The sequence below is a fragment of the Chiroxiphia lanceolata genome, chromosome W, assembly GCF_009829145.1.
Source record: "Chiroxiphia lanceolata isolate bChiLan1 chromosome W, bChiLan1.pri, whole genome shotgun sequence".
Taxonomy (NCBI): Eukaryota; Metazoa; Chordata; class Aves; order Passeriformes; family Pipridae; genus Chiroxiphia; species Chiroxiphia lanceolata.
The window spans coordinates 7,596,389-7,606,547 of record NC_045670.1 but is presented as its reverse complement, the minus strand read 5'-3'; the positions used below and the strand labels follow the sequence as shown (position 1 = coordinate 7,606,547).

General features: G+C 43.2%; 1 pseudogene across 1 annotated transcript; it reads right to left on the bottom strand.

The window, feature by feature from the left end:
• Positions 1 to 2,506: 2,506 nt before the first annotated feature.
• On the bottom strand, positions 2,507 to 3,649 carry LOC116780037 (annotated as a pseudogene). The gene has a single exon (XR_004354292.1). The product of XR_004354292.1 is annotated as an NADH-ubiquinone oxidoreductase chain 2-like (transcript).
• Positions 3,650 to 10,159: the final 6,510 nt, after the last annotated feature.

The following is a 10,159-nucleotide window of genomic DNA, read 5'->3' as shown; positions in this document are numbered from 1 at the left end:
CGTGTCGCTTTGGCCGTTCTGACACTATCAGCGACATCTGGCGACGCCGACGTGATCGCAACGTTGAAGACGGATTTATCTCCAATTGCGGAGTTGCCGTGACTTCTCTCCTAGAGAGGGAAAGAGCAGAGGATTTTCTCTCCTAGAGAGAGATTGGACCTGTGGGGCGAGGCACAGGGGGAACGGAGCCCGGTGAAGCTTGAGAGCGGGTGGCTTCCCGCCAAACAGTCCGGACCTGAACTTTTGAACCCTCATTAGGTAAGCTAACGGGGGTGCCACCGGGGACTATATTTTAACAATGGGACAGCAGATAACGAAGGAGGAAAGTGTGGTTCTATCCACATGGAAATCCCTCCTAAACCGGAAAAATGTCAAGGTTACTGATTTTGCTTTGCGGCGCATACTGTTGTGGTGTAGGAAGCAGGGCTTTGAGGCCACATCTAGTACCGCGTTTAGTATATCTGCATGGCAAAAGGTCGGTGATAAGTTGTGGGATGAAATATCTAAGGGATCGAAAGACGCGAATGATCTAGCAGTGACCTGGCGTTGGCTGTTTGATACTCTGAAAGAGTGGCAGGCAGAACAGCAGACAGGAGAAAATGAAACTAAGTCAGCTTCAGCACAGAATGCTCCAAATTCCAAGGAAGGGAGCTCAACTGATACTAAAAAAGAAAAAGAACAGTCAGAGTCCTTGAAAAATTCAGGTGGAGACTCAGCTGGCAGCAATCCAGGCCAGTTGCAGGCTTCGCAGTGCTCGGACGGAGGCTTAATTAAAAGCGAAACTGACACTAAGCCAAGTCGTAAATATCCTACGCCTAACGAGCAACTAGCTGCCAGCAAAAATGAGCCTAAGCCGAGTCGTAAATATGTTACACCTGAAGAGCAATTAAAAATGCCTCAGTACTGGACTTCCCCGACAGATATCACCCCGTCTTCCTATAGGACCCCTGCGCAGCAGCTAGCAGAGTTTGAAGCTCAGGATGATCCACTTCATACTGCATTGCCTAGTAGTGATGAAGATGAGGAGGCTGTAGTTAGTCATCCTGTCACTGGTAACATGGAGAGAGCTGCCTGCCAGCCCTCTGTCGCTGATCGGAAGAAAGGAGTTGTTTCTCGGCCCCTTCGGAAAGCAGCAGAGCCGTGGACTCTGCCCCCTGTAACTGTTACTGTGATGCCTAGACATCCAGGCAAATTTTGGAATCAGGTGAAACAAAGGGCAGCAGAAGTAGGGGACTGGAATCTGCTGGACAGGATCGGTTATCCCTCTGAGACGTATGATGCAGCTGCATCTACAGATCCTGGGGCTTTCCCGGTTTTCAAGGCGGTGCCAGGCTCGGGAAGACAGGATGAGCACACTGCATTTGCGTGGAAAGTGGTACAAGATTTGCAGATGTGTGCCTCTAAATACGGAATAAATTCCACAGAGGTAATGAGACTGATAAGGGTGATAAATACAGATCAATTAGCACCCTATGATATTTCACATCTTGGACAAATTCTGTTTCAACCGATTCAGTATCAAGTATTCCTAGCAAATTGGAGAAAGCTTGCTGAGAGAGCAGCACTGGATAACATGCAGCTGCCTCAAGAAGACCCGAGAAGGGGGGCTGGTGTTGATGCATTGATGGGAACGGGTCCAGTTTTTTCAAACCCTCAAATTCAAGCAGAGGATGAGAGCAGAGGTTCAAGTTAGGGTGGTTAGGGGGGAGTGAAGTTGGGTTGCTCATGGAAGGGGTAATAAGAGGGCAATTTCTAGGTCAAATAGGAGAAAAAGGATTGCGACGAGGAAGAACCGGATTGAAAATGGGAGGCGGGCGGAGCCTAGGGGATCAAAGCCACATTCGTATGGAGATAGTTTTTCTGAGTCAGGGTTTATTTGGGCTAGTCAAAGGTTTAATGTGGTTAGGATGGTAGATAATGCTAGGGAGATGATGAATATAAAGAGGATTATGTTAATTGCCTTTCTCTGGGTTTGATCCAGATTTTAAAGATTGGAAGTCAATTGTAATTAATATACTAGAAGGGCAGGATCCTCATCAGTAAATTGTTATGTAGAGGAATAGTCAAATGATATCAACGAAGTGCCAGTATCAAGCCGCAGCTTCAAAGCCGAAGTGCTCCAAAGATAAGGTAAAGTGTGCCAATGTCTTTATGGTTAGTGGAAAATAGTCAGCGATTGATGAAAGTCATAGGTAAGATGGCTGAGTGTTGAAGCGTTAGGCTGTAGTCCTTTTTACAGAGGTTTAATTCCTCTTCTTATCGATTCTGTAGTGAAGTTCATGTTGAGTTGCAAGCTCATTGATGTGCATTAGATATGCGCCAGGATCTGGTAGGCAGAAGCCTGTTGGTTAGGGCATTTAGCTGTTAACTAAAGTTTTATGGGATCAAAGCCCATCTGTCTAGGGGAAGGTCCTAGCTTAGTTAAAGCATCTGAGTTGCATTCAGGGGATGTAGGATAGAGTCCTACGGATCTTAGCAGAAACTAAGAGGGGTTAGCTCTTGTTTAAGGCTTTGAAGGCCTTCGGTTTAAACTAACCTAAGTTTCTAAGAGATTGCGAGTATTGTAGGGGACAGTGGCAGTAGTATAATTGATAAGGTGGTTAAGGTTGTAGTTAAAGTGTTAGTAGATTTGTTAGATTGCCATTGTTTTATGTAGTTTGTGAAGTTTGGGGGTAATGTAATGGTTGCACAGTAGGCAAGGCGAAGGTAGAAGAAAAGTCCGAGTAAGGAGAGAAGGGCAATAATTGTAGCTGCTAGGGTTAGTTCTTGTTTGGTTAGTTCTTGAATGATGAGTCATTTGGGTAAGAATCCTGTCAGGGGAGGAAGACCTGCGAGGGAGAGGAGTGCGAGTATGAAGATTGTGCTTAGTGAGGGGATTTTAGTTCATGCTGCTATAATGGTAGATAGTTTTAGGGTATTAGTTGTGTTAAGAATGAAGAAAATGGCGGAAGTTGTTATGGTGTATAGGAAGAAAGTAATTAGAGTGAGATTGGGGTTGTAAATAAGAATAATGGCTATTCATCCTAGATGGGCAATTGATGAGAAGGCTAGGACTTTGCGGGTTTGGGTTTGGTTCAGTCCTATTCAGCCACCTAGGGCTGCGGAGGCGATAGCTATCGAAGATAATAGGGCTGGGTTAAGTGAAGAGGATGTAAGGTAGAATAAGGTGATTGGGGGGAATTTTATTACTGTAGCTAGTAGAAGACATGTTGTTAGGGTTGAGCCTTGAAGGACTTCTGGAAATCAGAAGTGGAATGGGACTAGGCCTAGTTTAATTGAAATTGCAATAGTTAATAGTATGCATGATACAGGGTGAGTTAGTTGGGAGATGTCCCACTGGCCTGAGAATCATGCATTGGTTATACTAGAGAATAGTAGTAGTGTAGATGCAGCTGCTTGGGTGAGGAAATATTTAGTGGAGGCTTCAACGGCTCGTGGGTGATGGCTTTTTGAGATTAGAGGAAGAACCGCTAAAGTGTTGATTTCTAGGCCGACTCATGCTATTGCTCAGTGATTACTTGAAATTGTAATGGATGTTCCTAGGAGTAGACTTGTTGTGGAAATTAATTTAGCTTGAGGATTCATTAGTAAGGGAAGGAGTTGAACCATCATTTTCGGGGTATGGGCCCAATAGCTTGTTTAGCTGACCTTACTAGAAAATAATATAAGGGGAGTATAGAGGATTTTGATTCCTTTAGTGTAGGTTCGATTCCTACTTTTCTAAACTTAGGAAATGAGAGGGCTGGTATACCTCTATGTTCACTTTATCATAGTGATCCTTTGGATTCAGGCACATTTCCTGGGATGCCTTAGGTAAGGAGGTAAGCCTGCATAGGAGATGGGGAGGTTGGTATGTCATAGGCATAGGGCTAGTGTTAGAGGTAGGAAGTTTTTTCAGAGTAAGTGTATAAGTTGGTCGTAGCGGAATCGAGGGTAAGAGGCGCGGATTCATAGGAAGCCTGCGGAGAGGAGAAGGGTTTTGGTGGCTAGAGTTATGGGGAAGAGTTCTTGGGGGAGATTGAGTGTGCTAGGGTTTAGGAATAAAATAGTTGTAAGTGTGTTTATTAGCATGATATTGGCGTATTCAGCTAGGAAGAATAGGGCAAATGGTCCTGCAGCATATTCCACATTGAATCCTGAAACTAGCTCGGACTCTCCTTCTGTCAAGTCAAATGGAGCACGGTTTGTCTCAGCTAGTGAGGAGATGTATCATATTATTGCTAGGGGTCAGGAGGAGAAAATGAGGTAGAGGGATTCTTGGGTTGTAGCAAGGGTGTTTAGGGTATAATTTCCACTTAGAATGATTACGGAGAGGAGAATAATGGCTAGGGTGACCTCATAGGAAATGGTTTGTGCAACTGCCCGTAGGGCACCAATTAGGGTGTATTTTGAGTTAGAGGCTCATCCTGATCATAGAATGGAGTAGACTGTTAAGCTGGACAGGGCTAGGAGGAAGAGTATACCAAGGTTCAGGTCGGTGAGGGGGAAGGGTAGTGGGAGTGGTGTTCAGATTGTAATTGCTAGGAGGAGGGCTAGGATAGGGGTAGCTATAAATAGGTAGGGGGATGAGGTTGATGGGCGGATTGGCTCCTTGATAAATAGTTTCACTCCATCTGCTACGGGTTGCAAGAGGCCAAATGGTCCTACGATGTTAGGTCCTTTTCAAGCCTGTATATAGTTTAGGACTTTACGTTCAACTAAGGTGAGAAATGCTACGGCAATGAGGACAGGTAGGGCATAGGATATTGATATAATGAGGTAGGTCAGGGTTGGGTGAATTGTCATATGTTTTATGTGGAGCTAGGGAGAGGACTTGAACCTCTGGGTAAAGGGCTTAAGCCTTTTGCATTTACCAAGCTCTGCCACGCTAGCGGTCCTTTTCTAGGAGGGGGATATGGTAGAGCCCTCAGTAGTTTAGTTGGGTTCATTACTGGAGGCGAAGGCGTGCTTGTGGTATGGGCCTTACTTCTTCGGTCCTTTCGTACTAGAAGAAGTTATAACATAGATAGAAACCGACCTGGATTACTCCGGTCTGAACTCAGATCACGTAGGACTGTTAATCGTTGAACAAACGAACCCTTGGTAGCGGTTGCACCACCAGGATGTCCTGATCCAACATCGAGGTCGTAAACCTCCTTGTCGATGGGGGCTCTTGAAGGAGATTGCGCTGTTATCCCTGGGGTAGCTAGGTTCATTAATCAATTATATTGGGTCTGGTTACTATTAGTACGTTGATGGGTTGTTCTTGGTTAAGATGGGTTATCTGGTTTTTGGAGGTTGTATTTATCTCCAAGGTCGCCCCAACCAAAAAATGCAAACCAATGGTGTCCCAGGGGGGTAGGTCCTGTGGAGAGAAGTTGTTTGTGGGAGTGGTTGCAGATTTTAAAGTTCCACAGGGTCTTCTTGTCTTATGGGGCTATACCTGCTTTTGCACAGGAAGATCAATTTCACTGATTATCTGTAGGAGACAGTTAAGACCTCGTTAAGCCATTCATACAGGTCCCGATTTATGGGACAATTGATTGCGCTACCTTTGCACGGTTAGGATACCGCGGTCGTTGAACATATTGTCACTGGGCAGGCTTCACCTTCAATACTTGGCTTGCTAAAGGCTATGTTTTTGGTAAACAGTCGGGCCTTGAATTTGCCTAGTTCCTTTTACAGATTTTAATCGTTCTTTAAGAGGCGCTCCGTAGGTGGGTTAACAAAGTTTTTGATATGGTGTCTTGTTAGAGTTAGAAAATATCTTGTGATTTGTTAATAATGTTGTAATGTAAGCTTGCGCCGCAGAGGGGAATCCCTAGTTACTTATTTTAGCATAAATTCTCTTATTTATAATAAGTTGGCCTATTGGGGGAAAGGGAGTCATGGGGAGGTTTGGATTTTTAGGTATGGAGCTTTGACGCACTCTTTGATGGTGGCTGCTTGAAGGTCTACAGTTGGGGTAAAATCTAATTTATCCGCTGGGAGAGAGTGTATTCTTTTTTAAAGGAGCTGTACCTCCTTCAAATAACCCTTAATTCGCTTCATGGTGGTTGAGTGAGGTCCTGAGAGGTGAATTAAGAGAGAACTAAGATTAGTTTCATAGGCAACCAGCTATCACCCAGCTCGGTTGGCTTTTCACCTCTACTAACGAGTTATCCCACTCTTTTGCAACAGAGACGGGTTCGCTCAATAAATAGCTACTCGTGAGTAGCTCGCTTGGGTTTCGGGGGGACAAGTTCAAATTGGCATTTTGCTTGGATAATTCTTGCTAAATCATGATGCAAAAGGTACAAGGGTTGATCTTTGCTATTTAGTGCTTGGTTTGTCATTATTATTTCATCTTTCCCTTACGGTACATGATCTCTATCGCGTCTTAGGATTCGCCTTTCTATCGCCAATACTAGGTCGGGTGGGAAAATGCTTTGGTTTAGTGAGTAGAGTTAGATTGGTTTATGTGGTGATTGGTAGAAGAGCTAGAATTAGGCTTCAAGGCGATCTGGTATGGAACAGATATCTTTCAGGTGTAAGCTGAATGCTTTATTTTAGCTACGTCTTGGTAGACTAAGTGCACCTTCCGGTACACTTACCTTGTTACGACTTGCCTCATCTCTAGCTTGGAGGTTTATTATGAATGAAATTGGTTGTAGCTTGTGAGGAGGGTGACGGGCGGTATGTACGTGCTTCAGAGCCAGCTTAAAGGAGGCGTTATTATCCTGCTTTACTGCTAAATCCGCCTTTTAGGAGTGGTTTCACAGACCTTGTCGTGATAATTTTCTATGGTAGAAAATGTAGCCCATTTCTACCATCTCATAAACTATACCTTGACCTGTCTTGTTAGCGCGATGTTGCTATTGTGCTCACTGTTAGGCCCTCAATTTAGGGGTGGGCTGACGACGGCGGTATATAGGCTGATTTGGCTAGAGATGGTTGGGTGTATCGTGGATTATCGATTATAGAACAGGCTCCTCTAGGTGGGTTTGGAGCACCGCCAAGTCCTTAGAGTTTTAAGCGTTTGTGCTCGTAGTTCTCAGGCGGATGCTTAGGTAACAAAAGCATCAGGATTTAGGGCCAAGCATAGTGGGGTATCTAATCCCAGTTTGTGTCCTGGTTTTCGTGGAGTTTTGTTGATCGTGAAACTAAGGTCATTTTTATGGGGGTATTAAATGCATCTTATGCTTATAACAGCTTGGTTGCATTTCAGTCTTAGTTGTAGTGATAATGAAAAACCACTCTTTACGCCGTGTGAGGTTAATTTGGGTTTCTTGTGTGACCGCGGTGGCTGGCACAAGATTTACCAACCCTGGTGAGTTGCTTTAACTAAGTCAAGTTTGCACTTATTGCTTAATGTTAATTACTGCTGAGTACCCGTGGGGGTGTGGCTAGGCAAGGCGTTTTGGGCTACAATTAGAGTGGTGAGCCTGATGCCTGCTCCTACTGTCTTTTTAAGGTGTTGAGGGCATTTTCACTGGAATGCGGATACTTGCATGTATATGTTTAGCAAGAACTAACTATAAGGTTAGGACTAAGTCTTTTTTGTCCTTGGGTATGTGTAATAGCCGTCTTAACATCTTCAGTGTTATGCTTTGTGGTAAGCTACAAGGACTTTGGTTGTTATGACTGTTTAGTTTTAACTGTCAAGCAGGTGATGTTGTTTGAGGGTTTGTTTGGTAGTAGGTTTTTGATGTTAGCTGATTTTGGTAAATAATAAAAATATGTTGATTGGGATAAGGCAGGTGGTAGTGAGAGTATGGATGGGTTGATGGAGTTAGTATAGAAGATGTTGAGTGGGAATGGTCTAAGATTAAGTTCTTGTAGTTGAAGGTACAACGGTGGTTTTTCAGACCAAAGGTCTTGGATAGAGGCCAAGCAGGAATTGTTATGACATATTTTTTACTTTTTTTAAGTGTTAGTTTTATTTTGGGGGGATTAGCGGTTGCTTCCAATCCTTCTCCTTATTATGCAGTGGTTGGATTGGTGTTGGCATCTATTGTAGGGTGTGGGTGATTAATGAGTTTGGGGGTGTCTTTTGTGTCATTAGTATTATTTTTGGTCTATTTAGGAGGAATGTTGGTGGTTTTTGTATATTCAGTCTCATTAGCGGCTGATCCTTTTCCTGAGGCTTGGGGGGATTGGCGAGTTGTTGGATACGGTGTGGGATTAGTTCTAGCGTTGGGAGGAGGGATATTTATTGTGGGCTTGTCTGGGGCACGATGGATGGGGATGGATACAGTGGATAGTGGGGGTGTTTCTTCCGTTCGATTAGATTTTGAGGGTGCAGCTATATTTTATTCTTGGGGAGCGGGGCAATTTTTGGTTGCAGGTTGAGGTCTATTGCCGACGTTGTTTGTTGTGCTGGAACTTGTACGGGGGTTATCTCGGGGAGCTATTCGGGCTGTTTAGGGGGAAGTTCAGAGAGTAGTTTAGTAAAAATACCAGCTTTGGGAGTTGGTGATAAAGGTTTGATTCCTTTCTTTCTGATGGAGGGGGAGATAAGTGGGTGTAAGAAAATAGAGGGGAAAACAAATGGATAAACGAACGAATGAACGAATGATTGATATAAGAAAATAGAGGGGAAAACAAATGGATTAACGAACGAATGAACAAATGATTGATATAAGAAAATAGAGGGGAAAACAAATGGATTAACGAACGAATGAACAAATGATTGATATAAGAAAATAGAGGGGAAAACAAATGGATAAACGAACGAATGAACGAATGATTGATATAAGAAAATAGAGGGGAAAACAAATGGATAAACAAACGAATGAACGAATGATTGATATAAGAAAATAGAGGGGAAAACAAATGGATAAACGAACGAATGAACAAATGATTGATATAAGAAAATAGAGGGGAAAACAAATGGATTAACGAACGAATGAACAAATGATTGATATAAGAAAATAGAGGGGAAAACAAATGGATTAACGAACGAATGAACAAACGTTAGTGAATGGAAAATTAGGGGAATAAACAAGTTGATCAAATTATTTTAACAAATGAACGATACAAACTCTATGAATGGGAAATTAGGGGTGTGGAATGTTTAAAAAATTTTGAATTTTTGTTAAAAAATTTGAAAACAGAAATAAATGATGGAAAGAGGAAAAGTCCCTAGATCGTTACAAAAATGACAAAATTTTTGTAATTTTAAGTGAAATTGACGAGAAAAAATATGTCTAGCGTGCATTAATTATTCTGCAACTTGATGAGAGACGCAATGGAAGAGCCAAACCAACCGCACGTGAAAGTGCATCAGTGCTACATTATAAGACCGAAATACACTTGAAACCATATCATTAATTTGCGCGCGAAAGTGAGAAAACCGCTCGCCGACCACAAGATGCGCATGTCAACCATATATGGTAGCCCCCTGGCGGAGCACTCTGAAGGGCTTATTGAGATCTACCCAAAAAAAAAAAACCAAAAGTTTAGAAGAGGGAAAATGCCGCGATCACGAGGTCCGAGTTGGCCGAGCATCCCCAACCATTAGTAACGGAGCGCAAGTTTAGGAAAATTAAGCAAGTTATGGCCCTGACCGAGGAACCAGAGGAGCCAAAGAGCAAGTTATGAGAGTGGGTTGTTGGGCACTAGAGGAAAGAATACACTTGAAACTGGTCATGATAAACATTACTAACGCCGGGTTGCTGGTTTCTCGTGAGGAGTACGACTAATAAATAACCCAGTACTTCTTGGTCAGCGCTTAGAGCAAGGTTAAGTGGTGAGGGGTCCTTGGACGGTGGATTTTGGGTCCTGTGACGTTCCTCGTATTGTAAAGGATTTTATGCGAAAGTTAACAGTTTGTAGGTTTTAGTTCGTGTAGTGGGATTGTTCCTAGAACATGACATTGTATGTGCTTGTGTGGGAATGTGCCTAGATTGGTTAATGACTTGGTTTGGGCTGGATGGGAGAAGATATGAAAATTTGTATGGTTTGAGCATTGTTAGTATGTCAGAATTTCCTACATGCAGGGTATGTCTAATGTGGTGATGAATGCGATGCAAAGTAATACATACCGTAAGGTATGGGGGGAGGGGGGGACCCCCTCCCCTTTAATGGTCAGGTTAAGTGAGAAATTTAGGGAGTTTGAAGGTTTTTAGTAACTCTAAGAAGGGAGTAACCTTCAATCTTTGGTTTACAAGACCAATGTTTTTTATAAACTATTAGAGTG